The sequence below is a fragment of the Microcaecilia unicolor genome, chromosome 4, assembly GCF_901765095.1.
Source record: "Microcaecilia unicolor chromosome 4, aMicUni1.1, whole genome shotgun sequence".
Lineage (NCBI taxonomy): Eukaryota > Metazoa > Chordata > Amphibia > Gymnophiona > Siphonopidae > Microcaecilia > Microcaecilia unicolor.
Genome location: NC_044034.1, coordinates 105,575,419 through 105,601,633, shown reverse-complemented (window position 1 = coordinate 105,601,633; position 26,215 = coordinate 105,575,419).

Below are 26,215 nucleotides of genomic sequence, written 5' to 3'. Positions count from 1 at the left end.
ATATTTTGATGCATCAACTTTCAAAATTCCCCCCAAAATCTTAAAAAGTGGTGGGGGTATACATTAATATCATCAACTATAGAACCCAGTGCCTAACGTTTAACCCTAGAACGCATGACGTTAAAAATATACATATTAACGTCATGGGGGCCTTTTAGGCCCCCATGCACATAATGTAGAAAAACACACTTAAATAACTTTCACAAGTTTATTTCAAAATTGCTCAATAAAATATGAATAGTGGACAACATTTTAATTATAATTTTTCACAGAAAACACCAAAAAATCTTTTTTTTCCAAAATTTCACGCAAAGACATGAAAACACACAAAAATGCATAGAAATCTATAGCAAACTAGCTGCAGCTACATTTTTATTCTAACTTTCTTTTCTATTATATTAGTCTTCCAAACAATTCTGACATGTTATTTTTTCAGAAGAGTGTTCTTTGCAAACAGTTTCCTTACAAGTGGAACAATATCGCTCAGTTTTCCTCTCTATGTTTCTTGGACACATGAAACAACGCTTTCGTTTTCTTTCTCCTGGCTCTGGAGTAATCTGAAACTGTACGCCACACCGTTTCATTGCTTCTTTAGTTTTCTTTGGCAAGCATTTCAAGTCGCTTCGCTCTATCATGTGAGGTATTACAAGTTCATGACAAAGGTCCTTCAAGAATAAGCGTCTCCTGTCCTTCCTCTGTGCATGAAATTCAGGATGAGTTTCTGTATAAATAATGAATGAATTTAGGGCTGCTACATCAAGCATATTTGAAAATAGTACTACAGGCCATCGTTTTGTTTGCCTCTTACACGAATATTCTCCCACCATCTCATCCATTTTATCTACACCTCCTTTTGTTGCATTGTAATGCAGGATGATTTCTGGTTTCAATTTTTGGTTATTGCTGTCAACACTGCAATCGTGATGCATGGTACTGAGTAAAATTACAGATTTCTCCTTCTTTGCCTTGTAAGATACCAAAGTCGCTTTGTTATTGAATCCAAAGACACTCTCATAAAGTGCTCGCTGACGATTGTGTTTGAGTGCTGCTGGAATTTCTCGTCTGTTTTGCTTTATAGTACCAACAAGTGTAATAGCTTTTGCAAGCAGAAAATTGCCTAGTTCAACATTGGTGAAATAATTGTCCATGGTGATGTTTCTACCTGAATTGAATATTGGAACAGCAAGAGTTTTGACTATTTCAGACCCCAGATCCTTCTGTACTGGTGCACCAACCTCTTTGCCACAGTAGATTACGCCATTTATGCCATAATAATTTGCAGAATCACACATCCAGAAGATTTTTATACCGTACTTGGCTGGCTTGCTGGGCATGTATTGTATGAATTTGCAGCGTCCTCTGAACGGTACAAGTTGCTCATCTACAGTAACATTAGTACTAGGATTGTAAAGTTTTGTGCAATTTTTGATAAATATGTTCCAGATATAACTGATAGGGGCTAATTTGTCTGTTTCAAACCTCGCTGCACGAGTTCGCTTATCATCAAAGCGAATGATCCTTCTAATTTCCTCATATCTGCCCACTGACATTGTCGCCTTATAGTGTGGATCAGAAAGTGGGTCCAGAAATAATTCTCGTATTGGGACATCATACGATTTTTGACTCCCTGCCAGCAGGAAAAGTCCAATATATGCATAAAGTTCCTCTTTTGAGATATTTTTCCAGGACTTATTTTTTGCTGAAGCGATACGTCTTCCTTCTAGGTTTGAATATAATAGGACCTCTTCTGCAATATTGTCAGAAAAATAAGTACAGAATACATCTTTAGGGGTAAAGTAACTGGGACTTCCCACAGCTCCTTGAGCCTGTCTCACAATATTGTGTATTGAAGTACGTCCGACTAATGTAGGATTACTGTCCCAAAAAACATTCGTTTTGGATGTTCCACTTATCACTTCTTGAGGATCCACTAGATTCACTTCTTCATCATCAGAAGAATCACTGGATGAGGATGTTTGATTAGCTAGTGGCAGATATTCTTCATCAGACAAAGATAGTTCACTTTCATCATCGCTTTGAAACATAATCGCTTCAATCTCTTGGTCAGTCAGACACTTGGAGGAAGACTGTGCCATTGCTGACTAGATGTTAGAAAATGAAACAGATTTCCTCTCAACAGCTTATCTTATCACAGGTCCTTCAGCAATTAGCTCACAGTGTATACTGTCCTCAGTGTTCAGAGGACCTGAGGTGATGTCATGGCCTTATCACTCCCTCCAAAAATCACATAACATCCTCACATGTTATTATCCACACCCTGGCCCCTCCACCAGCATTACTGAGTACAAATAAAGTAACTTGAGACACAAACACTTCTGAGAACATGATAAAAACAGTGGGGGCCTAAAAGGCCCCCAATTCGTACAGATGTAGTTTTCACCAAACAAGCATTGTTACACCATAATGCCTATGAAAAAAAAATTATATGAACAACTGGATATTATCAACAATGACATACTTGAGTAATACCTTGAGTTTCAAAATTCTAACTAAAGTAATTTTGCAGATAATAGCAAAAATGTAAGCATGGGGGCCTAAAAAGCCCCCAATATGCGTTCTAGGGTTAAAGTCCATGAACTCATGGTATGTAAGTAATATTTTACAAGCCATGAAAGAACCTCGGTATCAACTGTTTTCAAACAAGATACTCGACCCTGTGGCTCGCCAAAATCATCATTGGCTCAACACATCATTGCATGCTTTAATCCTACATTCAAGTCTACTCTTTGTTCTTCATATAAATTAACGAAGAAAAACAGTTAGAAACATATTTTGATCATATTCCCTTTATCAGCAAAACTGGACCTCTGCCAACATGGACCATATTTCACCATGCTACACTAGGGCAAACAGTCCTAGAACAACAACAACCTTGCTGAAATATCACCCACAATATTATATTATAATAAAATTAAATATCCACATACCTAGAAAAAGATTCCACTCTCTCTTAGCGTCAAGCATTCATTTGTCAAAATGGCGTTCAGACGCCACCACATCCCTTAAACAAACCTATCAGCTTCAACCTATCACTTTGAAGTATTGAACCAATATCATAATGTTTTCACATTAAGGATACCCAATCAATTACTTACATACCATGAGTTCATTGACTTTAAAAGTTAGACGCTGGGTCCTACATTTTGGTACACCAGTGCTGCCTTAAGTGATGCCTAAATGTTGTTAAAGAGCTAGTGCTAAGTGTAGCTTTTTGTGGCACCTAATTTATGGTAGGTACCCATTTATAGAATTGCCATCATAGAATGTATTTGCTTGTCCATCATTGATGAACCTGGTGGGGCATTTTCAGTTATGTAGTATGCTCTACTTTAGTAGACCAGCATTGTATTTACTGTATGATACTTTCTTTTCCACTAAGTTTTAATTTGAATCTCCTTTATGTAATCTTTAGGGGAACTTATTTCTGGGAGAGCTTGATCCTGGATTGGAATTTCTCTTTGAGCCAATATCTAAATGTTTAAGGAAGATCTAGCTTCGCTTTCAAGAGTGCAAATCAATGATTTTTTTTACTTGTAATTACAAGGCTATCTACTGTAAATTAACCATACGGTATTTATGTAACATATAAATAAAATTCATGGAACATTAATTATAGTGTCTGCAATGATCGCTACAACCTCTGTCATGTAATTTGTTAGCATCTGTTTGCATTTTTTGTCTAGAGGAAAGTTTGAAGGGTAAAGTAAAGTTTCACTACAACAGTTTTATAATCTGTACATAACAATTGCACAATATGCCTGTGATTAATATTTATGCTGAGTATGACCTAAGCTTTCCATAAATTTCAGATGTATATGATTGACATTTGTATTGTGAAAGATATATGCAAGAACATATTTTATTAAATCAAATAAGGTAGTATAATAATTATTATCTTCAGCATTTACATAGTATCCTTCATTTGAACAGAGTTACTCACATTATTCACAATTATTTCTCTTCAGTTGCATGCATTTTACCAGATATATGCCATGCCAGCTTTTCTGTATATGAAATATTGTGAATGTTAGGGTTGGTGGTGACATACTCTTCTTATTTCAATTTTATGCAATATGCTGACCAGTGCACCCTACAGTACAAATAAAACAACAAAGTAGTGCATGTTTCATGAGAGTATACCAGACTAAATAAGGTAGGGAATGTATGGGTCCAGGTAAGCAAGATAGAAAAAAGAGATTTTCAGTTAAAGCAAAAGTCAGAAACAAAGAATGCATCTTGGATATTGATTGAATATCCCAATAGTGAGGTCTATGGACTACCTTCTTTCTATACCGATTTAAGATACACTCAACACTTAGCTGAGGGGGTCATAAAAATGGGCTGGCAACCTAGGTCAATCAATGAATGAGACCTGACATTATTACCCACTCTGGGAGCACTGGGCTACTAATATGCAGGCCAATGCTCCAAGGTGCCATCTTAAAATGATCAATTTATATGAATAAATCAACACCCCATCCCCCAAACAAGCTTCCACCCCCCCCCCCCTCAAAGTTAACCCCAGGACCTACTAGAGACAGGGACAGAAGAGATCCCTAGTTAGTCTCTATTTTCAAAATGCCCCTGGTGTAACCCTACATGTAGCCTTGTAGAACTACTACTAGGAGTCAATTTTCCAAAAGGGCTTTTCACTTTTATTTGGAATCTTGACATCTAATAGAAGTAACCCTCCTGCCTTTTCCTGAGCAAATACCCCCTTACCTCTTAGAACAGATTCCCAACCCTTGAAGTTATCACTCTTCCCCAGAACAAGCCATCACCCCTGAAGTTACTCCCCACTCCCCCCTCCCTAAGTTAATCTCCCCTACCCCCAAATTTACTCCTTAGACCAAAAAATATAATTGCTTGTGAGATTGATTGTAAATTGTGCTTTCATATTCCACAGGAGTTATTAACTTGTTTTACTGAGTTACCGCAAGCTAGTGACCCCCGTGGTAAATTAAGCTGTAGTAAAATGCAATATTCTCCTGCAGTTTAGCAACAATTGCTCTTAGTCATATTGCGTGGCAGTGATAGAAGCAGGAAAACAAAACAAGTCTTGGTTTTCAGCCCATTTTTCTACTTGCCAAGGCTATCTGTCTTTGGACAAATATATACAGGTGTGACACCATTTCCCTTCTAGCATTCCTAGTTTGAAGTGCAAAGGAAATTAATACAGAGTCTCATGAATGGGATATCACCATTCCTGGCTATAACCTAATCAGGACGGATAGATATGGCAAAAAATGGGGAGAAATTATTCTCCATGTAAGAGACAATATTAAAGCTGCTGAAATGCAGGGGGTATAAGAAAAAGAGGAAGATCTATGGATTGTGCTAGAAAGAGAAGATTGCACTCTCATCCACACTGGTGTAATCTACACACCTCTGACCCCAACAGAAGAATTGGACAAAGATTTGATCAATGACATTGCAAAAGTGGGAATGAAAGGAGAGATAATGGATACTTGGTGATTTTAATCTTCCAGATGTGTGTTGGAATAAAAGAGTAGAAAGATACTGGATGCTCTACAAGGAACTTTGCTTAATCAAATGGTGAGGGAATCCTCCAGGGAAGAGTATTTCTGCATTTAATACTAATGAACAGACAGTGTGTGTCTAATGTCTGGGTAGGTGCCCACTTGTGTGGCAGTAATCACTGCATGGCACAGTTTGATGTAAGAACTAGAGTGGAGTCCAATACACTAAACTCAAAGTTCTGGATTTTCAAACATATAAACATTGGTAAAATAGAGAATTGCTTGGAGGAGGAGCCAGCAAGGTAGGAGGAGATAAAGGGAGTAGAAGGACAATAGGATATTTGAAAAGGACTATAAAAATGGCAACAGATCTTTAGGCAAGGAAAGTAAGTAAAAGCAAGAGGAAAATAAAACCTATATGGTTTTATTAAAAAAAAAAAACGTGGCTTGGCAGTACTCAATAACTCCTGAGATGAAATTAACAGCACCCAGGCTATGGTTAGTCCTGACAGCTAGTGTGTGGTAACATCCTATGTACTAGTTGTCAATGAAAGCTAAATCCAATGTCCACGCATAACCTGCCCGAGACTGCCCTACCTGCTCTAAGCAATAGCATGAGATTTGTATTTATTTATTAGGATTTATTTACCACTTTTTGAAGGGATTCACTCAAGGTAGTGTACATCAAGAATAAGTCAAACATAAGCAATAGACAATTACAGCAGTATACTACTTATAATGTCAACACAATATATCATAAAACATTTTAATAGACAGCAAGGAGTATAAGCAAAGATGAAACATATAGATATATAAGCGAGTAAGGGGAGTTAGAAAATAGGGGACTAATTTAAAGAAAGTTGCATATTAAGTCAGAGAGGTGCTTAAATATTATCTCAGCTAGGGTAGATAAAAATGCCCTGCTACAATATTTGTGTGTGAGTGTGTATGTGAGACCAGCAAGTTAGTTAGTTCTTCCATTGAAGACTTGGTTGAAGAGCCAAGCTTTCACCTCCTGCCTGTAGTAGAGATAGTCTTGTGTTAAGCACAGGGGCGTATCTGCGTGGGGCCTCAGGGGCCTGGGCCCCCGCAGATTTTGCCCTGGACCCCCCTACCGCCATCAACCCTCCCCCGCTGCCGTTCTTACTTTTGCTGGCGGGGGACCCCAACCCCCGCCAGCCGAGGTCTGCTTCCACCTGCCGCTGCCGTAAAAACTTCTTCTTCAGCCGGCGGGGGACCCCAAACCCCCGCCAGCCGCCCCGCGGTGTTTGAAATTCATCTTCGGCCTCCGTGGCCGTGCTGCTGTGATAGGCACTGTTGAAATCCACTTCGGAGTCTGACGTCGTTGTACGTTGTACGTGCTGCGACGTCAGACTCCGAAGTGGATTTCAACAGCGCCTATCACAGCAGCACGGCCACGGAGGCCGAAGATGAATTTTAAACACCGTGGGGCGGCTGGCGGGGGTTTGGGGTCCCCCGCCGGCTGAAGAAGAAGTTTTTACGGCAGCGGCAGGTGGAAGCAGACCTCGGCTGGCGGGGGGTTGGGGTCCCCCGCCAGCAAAAGTAAGAACGGCAGCGGGGGAGGGTTGGCTGCGGGAGGGGGGTAGAGAGAGTCATTGGTGGTGGTGGGGGCTCGGCGGTGGGGGCTCGGCGGCGGGGGGGGGGCTAAAATGTGCCCCTCCCTCTGGCTCTGGCCCCCCCTACCGCCGGAGTCCAGATACGCCCCTGGTTAAGCATAGCCTTTCAGGGAGTTTGTTCCAGAGTGTGGGGGCTACTCTGGAGAAGGCTCACTTGCAGGCATCACATTGTGTAATGTCTTTTGGAGAGGGTACTTGGGAGAACCTTACGGGCTCATTTTTGAAAGAGAAGGACGCCCATCTTTCGACACAAATCGGAAGATGGATGTCCTTGTCACAGGGTCGTCCAAATCGGTATAATCGAAAGCCGATTTTGGACGTCCCCAACTGCTTTCTGTTGCAATGACGGCCAAAGTTCAAGAGGGTGTGTCAGAGGCGTAGCGAAGGCGGGACTTGGGCATGCCTAACACATGCACATCTTCGACCCATAATGGAAAAAAAAGTGCAGCCCTGATGAGCACTTCGACGATTTTACCTGGTCGTGTTTTTCTTACGACCAAGCAGTGGCGTTCCTACGGGGGTGGGCCCCGGGTGCACGCTGCTGGGGGGGGGGGGGGTCCCACACACCTGTTGGCTTTGCTCGTTTCATGCTCCCTCTGCCCTTGAACAGGTTAATTCCTGTTCCGGGGCAGAGGGAGCATGGAACGAGCGAAGTCGACAGGCGCGCAGCACACCCCCAGCAGGTAAAAATGCACCTGGGGGGTTGTTTTGCTGGGGGGAGGTATCGTTTCACTGGGGGGGGAGGTGTCATTTCACTGGGGGGGTGCATCTTCAATCCGCCCCGGGTGTCAGCCGCCCTAGGAATGCCACTGCGACCAAGGCACAAAAAGGTGCCTGAAATGACCAGATGACCACCAGAGAGAATCAGGGATGACCTCCTGTTACTACCCCAGTGGTCACTAACCCCTCCTACCCTCAAAAAATATCTTTAAAAATATTTTTTTCCAGCCTCAGATGTCATACTCAGGTCCGTGACAGCAGTATGCAGGTCCCTGGAGCAGTTTTAGTGGGTGCAGTGCACTTCAGACAGGCGGACCCAGGCCCATTCCCCCTACCTGTGGAGGAAACAGCGAGCCCTCCAAAACCCACCACAAACCCACTGTACCCACATCTAGGTGCTTCCTTCACCTGTAAGGGCTATGGTAGTGGTGTACAGATAGGGGTAGTGGGTTTTGGGGGTGTTTGTGGGGCTCAGCACACACGGTAAGGGAGCTATATACCTGGGAACAATTTATGAAGTCCACTGCAGTGCCCCCTAGGGTGCCCGGTTGTGGTCCTAGCATGTCAGGGGGACCAGTGCTCTAGAAATGGTGGCTCCTCCCACGACCAAAGGGCTTGCATTTGGTCATTTCTGAGATGGGCATCCTTGGTTTCCAATATCACCGAAAATCAGAAACGACCAAGTCTAAGGATAACCTAAATTTCAAGATTTGGACGTCCCTGACCGTATTATCAAAATGAAAGATGGGCGTCCATCTTGTTCCCGCCCCTCCATCGGGACATTTTGCGAGGACGTCCTCAACAAAACTTGGACGTCCCTTTAGATTATGCCCCTCTTAGTGTCCTTGGGGTGTGTAGAGGGTAATCCTGTTCTTCAAGTACTCGGGGCCATTTCCTTTAAGGGCCTTAAAGATCAGACATAAAGTTAGCCCTGTATTATACCGATAGCCAGTAAAGTTTTTGCAAAAGTGGTGTGATGTGGTCACGTCTCTTACAACCTTCTATTAGTCTTGATGTAGCATTCTGAATCAATTGGAACTGGTGCATACTCTTTATAGTCAGACAAGTGTAGAGTGCATTACAGTAATCCAGTCTTGATTTTTATCAATGCATGCAGAACATTTTTTTTACTATGTTGACTGATTTTATTTTGTGGTAATTGTTATCATGGGATCATGCCAATGGCTAAAAAGAACAAATGGAAAAAGCTGGCAAAAAGAGAGAAAGCAGCCATAAGATTCACTCAGTATTAATGTTTATTAATTTGTTGACTCAAACATCACAGTCCTCCTATAAAGCACCCATTCAGTCTTACTATCCCACCCTAGATATCAGATCACATCACAGACCCTCCATATGATCACCCACATCACCGAGCCCTTGAATCTGAGACCCCCTCACATCACAATTACAGGAGTTCCACAAGGGTCAACATTTTCAACACTTTCCACAATTTTGTTTAAATATATATCTAAATCTACCTATAGATAGAGAGATAAATGGACAGATAGATAGATAGATATAAATTAAATAATATATATCTTATCTCAAATGAAAGATCTCAACTGTAGAGCAGTGTTTTCATATATAGGCACCCAGAGAGCTCCTGATAGGCACATTCTATATAGGATAATATGTACCTGCATTTTTCTACAGATTACTAGCATAACCTGGTAGATATGTTTCTATATGCTTAGGACCCAGCATTTATATGTCATAGACCTGGTGCAAGTATTTGCATCTATGTTTTGATGATATATATGTAACTTATAGTATTCTATAAATTATGTGTATAACTTTGCATGCCATCTACACTACACCTAGATTCTGCCAATGTGTATGTCCACCTGAAAACTACATCAGAGATATGGAATAGCACTTAGGCACATATCTAGAATATACATGTACATGAGCATACATATGCTCATGTATGTTAATGTTTTAAAAACATTTATGCATGTAACTGATACATAAATGTTAGCTTCTACTTTATAGAAACTTTCAGAAATCACTAAAAACTTACTTATTCAAAAAGGCATACCCTGATGACTCAAATTAAATACCTCAATCTCACAATACAATGAAACTAAGACTCGAATTGATCACAACTCAACCCTTCCTCCTTATTCCCTGATGTGTTTATCCTACACGAACCTTCTACATTGTCACTCTGTATCTGCTATACCAGAACTGGCGATCGCCATCACGGTTATTATGTAAGCCACATTGAGCCTGCAAATAGGTGGAAAAATGTGGGATACAAATGCAATAAATAAATAAATAAAATTACCCCCCCTAACTGCTCAGTGTAGTTTAATAAACAGGACTCTTAGGGTCTTTTTACTAAACACAGAAGCATAGAAAAATGGAGGCAGATAAAGACTATCATGGTTTATCAAGTCTGCCCATCCATGCTATCTACTCTCCCTCTCACTCCCTCAGAGATCCTATATACTTGCCCCAATTTATCTTGAATTCAGACACTTTTTGTCTCCACTACTTCTACCACTAAGCTGTGGTAAGCAGTAATGTGTGCATACCACAGCTTAAAATGCCTTACTGCAGGGTGCACTTAGGCATCCCACAGTAATTTTGGCATCTTTGCACACTTCCCATGTGGGTTTGGTTGGGGAAGGAGAGTAGTTGTGTACAGCATTAATTGGTTAGCATAACTACATTTCCATGCGCAAACTGATTAGCACATGGTTAGTGTGTGAACCCTTACTACCTACAAAATAGGTCCTGGTAGAGACGCAATGTGCTAATGGCCACATGCATATGGGAAAATTAACGTATGGCCATTAATTCAAAAAATGGAAAACTAGGCCATTTTATCCAAGGCCTAAGCATGCAGAAATGAACCATGTAAGCACTTCTTTCCCACAGTTTGGTAAAAGGGCCCCTTAGTCTTTTATAACTGGCACTATCGGTGCTAGTGTAGAGGTGTAAATGTTTCAACAATTTTATTGATGAATATCCAAAACATACAACATTCGGTTAACACAGAAAGAAAGCAAATTCTCATGTTGTAACAGTCACTTCAGTTCAAATAATGCCAATGTCATTGTATTAATGTTATTCCTCCTCCCCCCTCTTCCCCACCCACCCCTCCCTTCCCTTTCCAGCCCCCCCCCCCTTTAATCCTTCTAGCCTACTCATATACATGGGTGGGTTAACAATTCACAATATAACTTTGTTGGGGTGTAAATATTATTCAACTTTTAGTGTCACTGTTACCTTTATAACACTGGCACACAAAAAAACTGTTCAAAATAAACTCCACTTTTTTACCGGCATATATCTACATATTAATATGAAAATTTCACTTCTATAATACAGTAAAACTGGGAGCAATGTATACATCCAGAATGTGTAAACATATCAAGTTTTATTCAGTGACATATTAGCATCCCAATCACATACTCACAAATAAGTTAGGAGGCATTCAACATCCCAAAAACTTGGCAGACAGAGAAAGTTCTAATTAAATTTATGCTAATAAAGCAGCACAAAGGTTTAATACCTTTTTGATCTATTATATATATCTGAATGTTATTCAGTACTTAAGCATTCTGAAAACATTTCAAACATTCAGAAGCACATGCAAAATGTATTTTGCAACATTATGCTGGCTATTTTAGAAGCTTCATTTATGATTTGCATGTGCAAATACTAGCATTTACACATGAATCTCACATTCATATGGAAAACCTCATTTAAGAAAGCCCAGATTTACATAAACAAATTGTGAATATAGCAAGGGGGCATAGCTGGACATGTTTTAATTAGGACAAGGATGAGACAAAAAAATGTATATTCCACCTCTAAGAAGGAGAATGGAATATATATATATATATATATATATATATATATATATATATATATATATATATATATATATATATATATATATATATATATATATATATAAGGATATTAGGATCCTAATAGGTGTTCACAGAAGCAGCATTGCTATCAAACCATTTTAGGCAATGTGCATATCTTCATCGATATAATATTTAAACATTTTTTTTCTTTTTGAAAAGGTGTAAACTTAAGGTTTAAGATTAGTGACTAGTATCACTTAACTTTCAGCAGCTTATACCGCTTAATTTGTAGAAACAAGTCAAAGTGGTTTACAAATAGTTAAAGCATTAATAGAAAACTGAAAGTAACTCCATTAAAATTGATTGAAAGGGTGCAATTATTCCCAAATATAACTGGAACTCATTTAGTTTTTGAGCTGACTGTATACCAAAGCTGCGTCCCTGGCTGTAAACAGGAAAGTAGGTGTTTTCAAAACTTATTTAAAGCTAGTTGGAATAAATAAGTCTTTAAAGATGAATGAAAGCTAGAAGACAAACATTCAAGTTAAGCTGTTATGGGAGGGAATCCACAGCTTCAAGTTAAGTACACAGGTTGACATGAAATAAAATAAACGAGATGCTAATTCACAGGGGTCAAACCATTTCTAACTTTGCTCAGGTGCTGACCTCTCTGTCTGTACCTGAAGCAAACTCCTCCAAAGTAAAACAAATTTGGACCTTTTAAATTCCAAACTTCTCAACTTTCTGGCTAAGGTGAGATACCTGATATTCTCTTTAATTTAATGCTTAGTGCTTAATTAATTTTGCCCTGTGAAACCTCTTATTGTCTTTCTTTCTTCCTCTTCCTGCCAAGCTCTGAGGGAGGCTGCATTGCATTGTATTGGGGCTCTAAAGTGCATTTTACATTGTTGAAAGTGATATAATTATTGGGAATATCTGGATTTATATTACAACAAGGAAAGTTTATTTTTTTTATATTCTAGGCAAATTTTGGAAGTTAAATCATTTGAAAATTCTGGTCCCATCCAGAGAATTGCCTTAACAACAGTAGTTAGCTGGCACTTGGAACTTATAATCCCCCCCCCCCCCCCCAGGGTTTTCCACTCATTTATAGACAAACCAAACCTCATTAAGTTTACTCAATCATACACAGGCAGTCTTACAGACTGTTAACCCCAACTAAGTGCACCTGTTCATACCCAGGATGACTTTTATTCTCTGCAATAATTGTGGTACTTTAGTTTCAAGGCCAATCATCTGGAGACTTAAAGCTTGCCCTATCTGTCTTCAACTATCTAGTTTTAAACAAGAGCTCAGTAAAGTAATGCAAGAATTGGATACAATTAAAGCAGCTTCTAGGACTGCACAGAGAAATAGCTTCTCACCACTCCCTCAAAGAATAAAACCACATAAGAACAGAAGGTTCACAGTAGGCTCAGGCAGACTTCGTCATGTGACACAGAAGCATCCACCCGCACAAGTGTTGCCACTAAAGAATTATTTTGCTCCATTACAGCATTGTAATGCTCCTGAAAATAGAACTGAAGTAGAGGAAAAAGCAATAAAGTTGGAACAAAAAGACATGAAGGTACCCAAAGTGAAAAGACACCCCCAAATCACTAATGTTGAAACACAGACCAAGAAATATAGGTGGAAAGTGATGGTCATAAATGCTCGTAGTCTAAGCAATAAAGTTCATGACCTTCAAGCCCTGATGTTGGAGGCAGACTTAGATGTTGTTGCAATCACAGAGATGTGGCTCAATAGTTCCCACGAATGGGATGCAAGCATACCAGGCTATAATCTATTTAGGAAGGATAGAGAGGGTCGTAAAGGTGGAGGAGTAGCTCTGTATGTGAGGAATGATATCATGGCGACTGAAATGACAGGGACCTGGGGAAAAGAAGAAGCGATATGGATCACCTTAAAAAGAGAGGATAGAACCTCTGTCCACATGGGTGATGTCTACAGACCCCCCCACACAATTAGAGGAGCTAGATAAAGATCTGATTGCAGATATTCAAAAATTAGGAAAGAAAAAAGAGGTTCTGTTGATGGGAGATTTCAATCTGCCGGATGTAGATTGGAAGGTTCCGTCTGCCAAATCGGAAAGAAGTAGAGAGATCGTGGATGCTTTCCAAAGTGCTCTGCTCAGACAGATGGTGACGGAACCCACGAGGGAGGGAGCGATGCTGGATCTGGTGCTCACAAATGGGGATAGTGTGTCAAATGTGCAAGTGTGTGCACACCTGGGAAGCAGTGACCATCAAACAGTTTGGTTTGATATAACGGCTGAAGTGGAGGGCGGCCACTCTAAACTCAAAGTCCTGGATTTCAAGCGTGCTGACTTTAGTAAAATAGGGGAATACCTGAGGAAGGAGATGATGGGCTGGGAGGACGAACATGAAGTGGAAGGTCTGTGGTCCAGGCTGAAAGAAACAATAAATAGGGCCACAGACCTTTATGTAAGGAGAGTAAATAAAAGCAAGAGGAAAAGGAAACCGATATGGTTCTCCAAGCAAGTAGCTGAGAAAATAAAGGCTAAAGAGTTGGCGTACCAGAAATATAGAAAATCTCAAGAAGAGGAACACGGGGAGGAATACCGGATGAAACTGAAAGAAGCCAAGAGAGAGGTACGTCTGGCGAAGGCGCAAGCGGAAGAACAAATGGCTAGAAATATAAGGAGGGGCGACAAAAATTTCTTCAGGTATATTAGTGAAAGAAGAATGACTAACAAGGGAATTGTGAGACTAAAAGATACAGTGAACCGCTATGTAGATAATGATGACGAAAAAGCCAATTTGCTAAATAGATACTTTTGTTCGGTTTTCACTGAAGAAAATCCTGGAGAAGGACCGCGAGGGACTGGCACAAGTACACCTGAGAATGGAATGGATATAGCACCGTTCACGGAAGAGAGTGTGTATCAACAACTTGGAAAGCTAAAGGTGGACAAAGCCATGGGACCGGACGGGATCCACCCCAGAATATTGAGGGAGCTCAGAGAGGTCCTGGCGGGTCCTCTTAAAGATTTGTTTAATAAAACCTTGGAGACGGGAGAGGCTCCGAGGGACTGGAGAACGGCGGAGGTGGTACCTCTTCACAAAAGTGGTGATAGGGAAGAAGCTGGAAACTACAGGCCGGTAAGCCTCACTTCGGTTATTGGAAAAGTAATGGAAGCCATGTTGAAGGAAAGGATAGTGAATTTCCTAGAAGCCAACAAGCTGCAAGATCCGAGACAACATGGTTTTACCAGAGGGAAATCGTGCCAAACAAATCTCATTGAATTCTTTGATTGGGTAACTGGAGAATTGAATCATCGACGTGCTATAGACATAATCTACTTAGATTTTAGCAAAACGTTTGACACGGTTCCTCACAGGAGGCTCTTAAATAAACTAGATGGGCTGAAGATAGGTCCCGAAGTGGTGAACTGGATTAGGAACTGGTTGACGGACAGACAACAGAGGGTGGTGGTAAATGGAGTTCGCTCAGAGGACGGAAAGGTGAGTAGCGGAGTGCCTCAGGGATCGGTTCTGGGGCCGATTCTGTTCAATATATTTGTGAGTGACATTGCCGAAGGGTTAGAAGGTAAAGTTTGCCTATTTGTGGATGATACTAAGATTTGCAACAGAGTGGACACCCGGGAGGGAGTGGAAAGCATGAAAACGGATCTGAGGAAGCTAGAAGAATGGTCTAAGGTTTGGCAATTAAAATTCAATGCGAAGAAATGCAAAGTGATGCATTTGGGGAGTAGAAACCCACGAGAGACGTATGTGTTAGGCGGTGAGAGTCTGATAGGTACTGAGGGGGAGAGGGATCTTGGGGAGATAGTATCCGAGGATCTGAAGGCGACGAAACAGTGTGACAAGGCGGTGGCCGTAGCAAGAAGGTTGCTAGGCTGTATAGAGAGAGGTGTGATCAGCAGAAGAAAGGAAGTGTTGATGCCCCTGTACAAGTCGTTGGTGAGGCCCCACCTGGAGTATTGTGTTCAGTTTTGGAGGCCGTACCTTGCAAAGGATGTTACAAAAATGGAAGCGGTGCAAAGAAAAGCTACGAGAATGGTATGGGATTTGCGTTCCAAGACGTATGAGCAGAGACTTGCTGACCTGAACATGTGTACCCTGTAGGAAAGGAGGAACAGTGGTGATATGATACAGACGTTCAAATACTTGAAAGGTATTAATCCGCAAAAAAATCTTTTCCGGAGATGGGAAGGCGGTAGAACGAGAGGACATGAAATGAGATTGAAGGGGGGCAGACTCAAAAAAGATGTCAGGAAGTATTTTTTCATGGAGAGGGTGGTGGATGCTTGGAATGCCCTCCCGCGGGAGGTGGTGGAGATGAAAACGGTAACAGAATTCAAACATGCGTGGGATGTGCATAAAGGAATCCTGTGCAGCAGGAATGAATCCTCAGAAGCTTAGCCGAAATTGGGTGGCGGAGCAGGTGGGGGAAGAGAGGTTGGTGGTTGGGAGGCGAGGATAGTGGAGGGCAGACTTATACGGTCCGTGCCAGAGCCGGTGATGGGAGGCTGGACTGGTTGTTGGGAGGTGGGAAATACTGCTGAGCAGACTTGTACGGTCTGTGCCCTGAAAAAGGCAAGTAAAAATCAAGGTAAGGTATACACATGAGTTTATCTTGTTGGGCAGACTGGATGGACCATGCAGGTCTTTTTCTGCCATCATCTACTATGTTACAGTTTGAATTATTATAAATTTTTAGATTTGGTATAATTGTTATTATTATTTTTTATTATCTTTTGTATGGTTGGTTTGCTGTGTTTTCCTATCGATTACTGGATTTCCTAGATGTTTGTTTGTTTGTTTGTTTGTTTTTTGTGTGTTTTTTAATGTTTCTTTTTAACATGTAAATTGTTCTGTTTTGCCAAAGCAATAAGTAATGGTATAGTAAATAAATAAATGATAAACAATAAACGACATGAAATACAATAAAGAGCTATCTTACTTTTCGTTCCATTCTAAATTCAGACTTAACTGAAGTCTAGGTTCAAAAAGATCATTAGTAAACATCGCTAGAAGGAAAATTAGAGACAACTAGAAAAACACCATTAAGAAATAGAGCTAGCTGCTATGGAGTATCAAGGCATCAAACATTTCAAGTGATTACTGACTGGTATCAAGAGGTTTTCATCATTTGCCTGAACATTTCTCCATGTGAATTATAAAGTGCATATTGACAAACTCATTAATCTCACGAATACCAGTAGGTCATACATTGAGTTTCTATGTAGAGCAGAGGAAGAACTCCAAGTGCCAACATATCTGAGGAATAATGTTATTTAGATACACAATTGGCTAGGACAATACAGCAATAAGGATAGAATAGGGTTATGAGGTTCAGGGGCTGAAGCAATAGAAATAGTAAGAAGGCACAGGAAAAAACAGTGCTATTTCCATTCCAGGGGGACTCGATGATCTCTGGAAGATGAGGAAAGTTGTACAGAGATAACCCCAACAGCTAGAGCTGGCTGAGTGGATGACAAATATCTGACACAGCTTATGCAATTAAGAAATGTGCAAGATGGAGCAGGCATGTAGGTGCCTGCAATTAGAGCAAAGTAGAGGTAGAGAGGTGCCCTACATAGAAGCTGCACCCAGTCTATAAAACAGAATGAATGAAAACAATGCACTATATAATAAGCAACATGTGACCCTACATGTCTCCAGTTACTTGCTGCCTGGTTTCAGGCAGTTAGTATTTAAAATCGATAAAACTATTGCATGCTTGTTCTCAGGTGCACCTTTGCTCCCTCCATCTCCGATTTCTCTTTTTGGTACACCATTCACTCCAGTATTTAGCTTTCAATACTATGGCATAATTCTTGATTCCTCTCATTCTTTCCTGCCTCAGGTTTCACACTTAACTAAGGTTAGCTTTCTGGTTTTCCATCAATTTAGAGCAATTCAACATCTCTTTGATACCTCAAGCTCCCATACAGTAATCCTGTCCTTTTTTACTTCTTGTGTAGATTACTGCAATATTATTTATGCAGGATTACCACATTCAATACTACAAAAATTACAAACACTCCAAAATACGGTCATCGGGTTGTTATGCCATGCTCATCATTCAGATCACATTTCACCTCTGTTGCAAAACCATCATTGGCTTCCTGTTGAAAAACTGATAATCTGTAAAGTTGCTTTGCTTACCTTTAAGGCTCTTCAAATTGGTGTTCTCACTATCTTTCCTGTCTGACCACTTCCTACTGCCCTTCAAGGTCCCCTCGGTCTATAAATGATCATTGACTGGGTCTGCCTAGTCCAAGATTAGCTTATCTGGAATCTACATGACACTGTGCTTTTTTCTTTCTTTCCCCACACACTTGGAATAATCTTCCCTTTCTCTCCGTAGTAACATTTCTTTTAAGAACTTTAAGACTGAGTTAAAAACCTGGCTTTTCAAGCAGGCATTCGGTGAGTCTAACTGACTGTAATCACCAGCTAAACAACTGACCTTTTCTGCTTTCTTTGTACTTTTGAATAAAATGCCTCCCCAGCCTTACCCATCATATCCTTGATTCCCCCCTCTTCATTTATGACTCGTGGAGGGGCATAATCGAAAGGGGTGCCCAAGTTTTCCTGAGGACGTCCTCACAGGACATCCCGGCGAAGGGGCGGGGAAACTCGTATTATCAAACAAGATGGGCGTCCATCTTTCATTTTGATAATATGGTCGGGGATGCCCAAATCGCGAAATTTAGGTTGACATTAGAGATGGTTGTCCTTAGAGATGGTCATCCCCGGTTTTCGGCGATAATGGAAACCGAGGACGCCCATCTCAGAAATGACCAAATCCAAACCATTTGGTCATGGGAGGTGCCAGCATTCGTAGTGCACTGGTCCCCCTGACATACCAAGACACCAACTGGGCACCCTAGAGGGCACTGCAGTGGACTTTAGACATTGTTCCCAGGTGCATAGCTCCCTTACCTTGTGTGCTGAGCCCCCAACACCCACTCCACACAAATGTACACCACTACCATAGCTCTAAGGGGTGAAGGGGCACACCTACATGTGGGTGTAGTGGGTTTCTGGTGGGTTTTAAAGGGCTCATATTTACCACCACAAGTGTAACAGGTAGGAGGGGGGATGGGCCTGGGTTTGTCTGTCTAAAGTGCACTGCACCCACTAAAACTGCTCCAGGAACCTGCATACTGCTGTCATGGAGCTGGGCATGATATTTGAGGCTGGCATAGAGGCTGGAAAAATATTTTTAAAATTTATTTTGAGGTTGGGAGGGGGTGACCACTGGGGGAATAAGGGGAGGTCATCCCCGATTCCCTCCGGTGGTCACCTGGTCATTTAGAGCACATTTTTGTGGCTTGGTCATAAGAAAAAAAGGACCAGGTAAAGTTGTCCAAGTGTTTGTCAGGGACGCCCTTCTTTTTTCCATTATGGGTCGAGGATGCCCATGTGTTAGGCACGCCCCAGTCCCGCCTTCGATACACCTCTGACATGCCCCCATGAACTTTGGTTATAGCATGATCACAGCGATTTTCACAAATTCAAAAATGTTTACAAAACTACAATTATATGAAAAATAAATGGGGTAGCAGCTTACTGGTATGTAGTGATGTAGACTTTTATCTGGGGCAGGGCCAGTGTTAGACATGCAGGGGCCCAGGGCAGAAACTGGGAAGGGGCCCTCAAAGTCTGCCTGCAAGCAATGACTCCTTCAGCTTGATGTAGGTTGGGGTCCCTGTGGCATGGGGGCCCAGGGCAATTGCCCTGTTTGCCACCCCTTAACGTTGGCCCTGGTCTAGGGAGTAATGTTGAATGCCTATCTACTCAAAGCTGCAAACAATCACCAAACTCAAGGAAGTGCTGTAGATGATCTGGGATAGCCTGCCACAGGGACCAAGCAACAAGGCTGTTAAGAACTTCCCAAAGCAACTGAAGGCTGCAACATTTTTAAAGCATAAAAATTGCTAGGTAGTAATGCTAAAATAGCAGCAACATCAACATATCAAACATATAAATGGCAAGTGACCGACTCACCTGCAAATGCGCAGTAGAGACTTCCCTCTCTGTCCCGCCCTCGTGTCAATACGTAATGACATCAGAGGGCGGAACAGAGAGGGAAACGGAGTTGGACTGTCGGACGCTGCCACTCCCGCTGGAGCCTGGAAACGAACATCGCGCGCACCAACCTCAACCCTCTCCCCATCCCCGCCGCCGCTCCCGCCCCCCTCCGTATAGGGCCCCCTGCACTGACCTGACAGCACCTCTCACCTCCATGTGGAAGTGATCTGCTGCTGCCTGCAGCGCTTTCACACGGAGGTGAGAGGCGCTGTCAGGTCAGTGCAGGGGGGCCGGCACGGAGGGGGAGGGAGCGGCGGCGAGGAGGGTAGCTGGAAATCTCGCCCGTTTTAACAGGCTTAACGGCTAGTCTTAAAGTAATTAATAGTAACACGTAAGTATGATGACTAAATAAGTATGTAAAGTTTCTCATTTAAATTCAAAACAGTTGCTGAGGAAATGGTAAAAATCTCTAAGGGGTTACGTTTTGTTGTCTCACCCTGTATTCTGTAAGATTTTATATAAAATCTCTACATTTACATGCATACATGACACCTAACTTTAGACAGAACCTTAAAGGATTACCTCCTCAACAGTTAGTGCAGTGGTATTTTTACCTAACACATTTTGGGGACCTTTGTTTCTAAGCCAAAAAGCACTGCAGTGGGATGCACTGAGGCATTCTGTGATAGTGTGGTGATCAGCATGTGCTAATCCTCTGCTAAAACATGGTTTTGTTTTGTTTTGTTTTGTTTTTGTTTTGTCGTGAGAGGTATGTATATTGGCAGAGAGTAGGCATACCCTGTGCTAATCGGGTAGCATGGGTACATTGCTGCGTACTACCCCGATTAGCATAAGATCTCTTACCGCCTAGTATGTAGGTGGCAGTGAAGGCTCCTGTGGTAATGGCCATGTGTTAATAGGGAAATTAGTGCATAGCTATTACAGGAAAGTTTACAAATGTGGTCATGTGCTAAAAGTGACCGCGGTGAGGGGTCCTTTTACAAAGGTGTGCTGAAAAATGGCCTGCGGTAGTGTAGATGCGTGTTTTAAGTGCACACAAAATCATTTTTCAGTGCATCTGCAAAAAATGCCTTTTTAAAATTTTTGCCGAAAATGGACGTGCGGCAAAATGAAAATTGTGGCGCATCCATTTTGGGTCTGAGATCTTAGCGCCAGCCATTGACCTAGTGGTAAAGTCTCATGTGGTAATTGGGCAGTAATGACCTACACGGGCCAAATGTGTAGCTGATGTGCACCAGAAAATAAAAAATAATTTTCAGGCATGCATAGCAGATGCACGCCAAAAATGAAATTACTGAAAGGGCACACAGTAGCCGTGCAATAAATCCATTTTGACACACGCTGGGCGCCCTTAGATGCTTACGCAGCTTAGTAAAAGGGCCCATGTGTGTTAAACCCATGCGCTACAAACAGCGCCAACCACTTTAGAGCATAGCTTATTAAAAGGGCCTTTTGACTTTTAACATACAGTAAGAACAATGTGCACCAAAATGGAGTTACCACACAGCTACTATGTGGTCCTTGCAGTAATATATTTTTGACACCCGTCCACTAAGCGCACCCAAAAAATATTTATTATTTTCTGGTGCGCGTCAGCTACACGCACCAAGTGGTGTTTCATGCAAGTAGGTTATTTATCACCTGGTTGCCATGTGAGACTTTACCGCTAGGTCAATGGCTGGCGGTAAGGTCTCAGACCCAAAATGGATGTGCGGCAATTTTCATTTTTAAAAAGGCATTTTTTTGCAGGTGTGTTGAAAAATAATTCTGTGTGCGCCCAAAACATGCGTCTACACTACTGCAGGCCATTTTTTTAGCGCACCTTAGTAAAAGGACCCCATAGTTCATTTTAGTATGTAGGTCTCAAATGGTCTTCTTTCTCATATAGTATTATAGAGGGGCATAATCGAACAGCGCCGGCCAAATAGCTGGCCAGCCATCTCCGGGGCCGGCGCCGTAAGTGGGCGGAGCCAACCATATTTTCAAAAAAGATGGCCAGCCATCTTTTTTTCGCTAATACAGTTGGGCTGGGCCAAATGTCAGAGTTCGCCGGGTTTGAGATGGCCGGTATCGTTTTTCAGCCATAATGGAAAATAATGCCGGGGATCTCAAACCCAGCCAAATCCAAGGCATTTGGTAGTGGGAGGAGCCACCATTTGTAGTGTTCTGGTCCTCCTGACATGCCAGGACACCAACCGGGCACCCTAGGGGGCACTTCTAAAAATTAAAAAAACAATACCTCCCAGGTGCATAGCTCCCTTACCTTGGGTGCTGAGCCCCCAAATCCCACCCAAAACCCACTCCCCACAACTCTACACCATTACCATAGCCCTTATGGGTGAAGGGGGCACCTACATGTGGGTACAGTGGGTTTTGGGAGGTTTTGGAGGGCTCCCACTTACCACCACAAGTGTAACAGGTAGGGGGGGATGGGCCTGGGTCCACCTGTCTGAAGTGCACTACACCCACTTAAAAACTGCTCCAGAGACCTGCATACTGCTGTCATGGAGCTGGGTATGACATTTCAGGCTGGCATAGAGGCTAGCAAAAATATGTTTTTATATTTTTTTTGGGTGGGAGGGGGTTGGTGACCACTGGGGGAGTAAGGGGAGGTCATCCCTGATTTCCTCCGGTGGTCAGTTGGTCAGTTGGGGCTCCTTTTTGAAGCTTGGTCGTGAAAAAAAAAGGACCAAGTACAGCCGGCGAAATGCTCTACAAGCCTGGCTTTTTTTTTCATTATTGGGCGAAGCCGGCCATCTTGTGAGCACGCCCCTGTCCCGCCTTCACTAGCCTACCGACGTGCCTCCTTGATATTTTGCCAGCTCCGTGACAGAAAGCAGTTGAACCCGGCCAAAATCGGCTTTCGATTACATCGATTTGGCCAGGTTCAGGAGATCGCCGGCCATCTCCCGATTTATGTCGGAAGATGGCCAGCAATCACTTTCGAAAATGACCTTTATAGACTATGTTGAAAGGATATTGAGCTTAGGGGTCCCTTATAGACAAAGGTGCTACAGAAGCACAGAAGTAACAAAACCATCTCAGTTTTGAAAACTAAAATCACTTTCGTAAAAAAATTAAAATGATTTTAATTAATGAGCTTAATAAGTTGCCCTTTACTGATGGCATTTTTAAAGTGGCCTCTTTTGTACTGTAATGCTAAATACTGTCTGTCTAGTTATTTCTTATTGCTATATGTAAATAGGTACAAACCCCTTTAGTATTCATTTTACCATTTACAAAATGATTTTATAAGCAATTTAAATATCATTAGATAAAGTAAATAATGCATTTACTCTTATCTTAAAAGGTCAGGGCACCTAGTTGTATTTATCCCTGAAGAAATCAAAAGTATAGTTTCATTTGTAAAATTCAGCAAAAGAAAGGTCAATAAATGTGACACATTTTTTCCTGCATTATTTTTACAAATCAACACACACAAGAATATCATCATTTTCTACTCCATATATCTTCAAATTAGTTTTGCATCCAACTTATAGCAAACAAAAATCACTTTTTAAAGCCAGCAATCTGTGTCATGAATGCTTACGGCGTCCCACAATAGATTGATTCACTCTGAGCAGAAAATGTACTTTTCAAAAAGGATAACAAAATATTCAAGGATTCTTTTGTTACCTCTAGCTAATTTTGAAAACCCAGACATGTGATTGGTTTATCCCTGATTTTTGCTTTGCTTTCTTTAGAACATAGTCAGAAGGTGACTGTTTAAAAAGAAATTGAAATACAAGAATACAAATGAAGAATGAGTTGGGTCTTTTAACTATGAGACTACTGCACATTCAATTTCTTTTTGAAAATGAATTGCAATCAATTTGCATTCAGATGGAAAAAAATATGTGTTTTTTTTGTTTCTGTTGTCCAGTAGCTGAATTTTGAAGAATATATTAGGTATATAATGATGCTGTATTGCAATAAAGCCTGCTTGTTGGAAGATAGGTAAAATTCCATGAGATGGATGTGAGCCAAGATTACATTTGTAGGAAATAATTGAAATATTGTTCCTTCCAAGTATTGTTACAGGACTCAACAAGTCTATTATTCTTGTTTATTGCTTATTTTGTCATTTCTGGCATATAGCTTCAGATATTCAGAAAAATGGTGGATAGAAGTTTATGGCAGCTACAGCAGTACCACTAAATTCAATCACAATGGCCACAGTATCCGCATTAGCCTGTCACAGCTGAACAGCTAAGGTTGTATTGTGGGGTGGAGGAAGGGGGAAAGTATTCTCATAGCATTCATAAAAGTCAGGAAATATTGGCACTGCCTAGGACCAAAAAAAAAAAAAAAAAAAAAACACACACACCTAGCAAGTGTTTTGCTGTTAAACACAAATTAGTTCTGAATAGGGATTGGTCTATCTATGTAGAAATTCAGGTCTGCTGGGGATTAGTCTATTCAAATAGACATAAAGTATATCAGTGCCATTAGCTGTCTTACATCCTCTTGCTGGGCTGAATGCTAACACTTAGTATTCAGCCCAGCAAGAGGATCTAAGACACCCCCCCCCCCATCCTCTCACTAATCTTTGTAGTCATGTTAAGTGACTAGGGGTGATTTAGAACCCTTTATTGGTGAGACAGGGAGGTAGAGGTTCAAGGCAGCCTTTTCAAAATATGTTCCAGGGTGGAGAGAATAGCTAAAATTTAAATGGGGTAATTTTGAAAATTTTAAAGTATTGGGAAAGAAATAGACGGGGAAAGTCTTTTGCAGAGCAATACAAAAAAATGCATGGAAATAGAAAGGAATAGGGCATACCAAGTGCTTGTACATTTATAGATAGTGGAGGAGATGGATGAGGATATGAGCTCTGGGGACACACCAAAACCCATCTCATTTTTTTCTGGGTAACCTTTACGAGGAGCGAATCTATAACTCGGAGCCTCAGTCTAGGCATCGCAATGCCATGCGCTTAGCGCCAATTCTAAAGAGGCGTTTTGGCACTAATATTCCATTATGGAACTCTAACATATGATGGCATTGATGCACCTATGTTTAAGGTGCCCTCTTAGGCTATGTCAATAGCAGGCATAAGCTGGTGTACCTAAGTGTGCCAACTGATGTGCATAATTTATAGTATTGTATAAAATGTGCATAACTGAGCAAACAGAGCCAAACTGCACAGCAAGCAAGTTTATAAAGGGATACAACATAGCCCATGTTTCAGCAAGTGCCTGCGTCAAAGTTCATGTACAATAAATACGAAGCCAGAATTGTGGCATCCTGCTCATAACATCTAAAAAAACATAAAACCTGGTCCATCTCTTAGCCACTTTCAAACAAGAAAAACATTAGGATTTCCTGTTCAACTATACATGAGAAAGGACGTTCTTGCTCTGAAAATGTCCAAATTGAACAACCATTTTCCAAAATGAAACCCAAAATATGATTGCCAAAAAGGAGGTACAAAAACATCTGTCTGGTATCATTGTTCAAAATTGACCACGCAGATGTCCCTGCAGAGCAGAGGGGCAGCCTAGTGATCAGTGCAATGGACTTTAAACAACAGGACCAGGTACAAATCCAATCTTAATTCCTTTGTTATTGTGATTAAAACCTACTGTACCTAAAGGTACACCACTTCAATAGCCATCATTCATGCAGGTGTCATAAATTCAGGTGCAATAGGTGTTTCTATGTTTCAGTAAACTTACATATTTGTACAGAAGTAAAAGTGTTAAAGTGGGAGTTACACTTGGGTCCCATTGCTCAACGTCTACTGCACTGGGTACTAGGCTACTATTTACACATGCTTTCTGTTCTTTTAGGAATAGCCACAATACTTGAAGCTGTCATAGGCCTGTTATCCACACTCATTTTCACTGTGTGGAGGAGTAGCCTAGTGGTTAGTGCAATTGGCTTTGATCTTGAGGAACTGAGTTCAATTCCTACTGCAGCTCCTTGTGACTCTGGGCAAGTCACTTAACCCTCCATTGCCCCTGGTACAAAATAAGTATGTAAATATATGTAAACTGCTTTGCATGTAGTTGCAAAAATCTCAGAACAGCAGTATATCAAGTCCCATTCCCCTCCCCTTCTTAGAGGGGTGGAAGGGGGACAGTAACCACTGGGAAATTAAGAAGGGTCATGCCTTCATTCCTCCAGTGGGCAGTTGATCAGTCAGGATATATTTTTGTATCCTGGACTTGACTGAAACAGTCTAGAAAAAAACATCCTTCAATTTTGCCTTGGATGTTTCTTCCCATTTCACTATCATTGAAAGACATCTTAATCTCTTGGGCCCTCCCTAATCCTGTCCAACACATGCCTCTAGCACACCCTCTTGCTATTTGGACTAACTGCAATGTAAAACATCCAAATTCTGCCTTTTGAAAATTGTGATTTGGATGTTTTTGGTCTATGGACTTTTTTGTGGGGGGGGGGGGGGGCTATTTTAAGACATCCATCTGCTTTGAAAATGAGTGCCATAGACTCTTAAT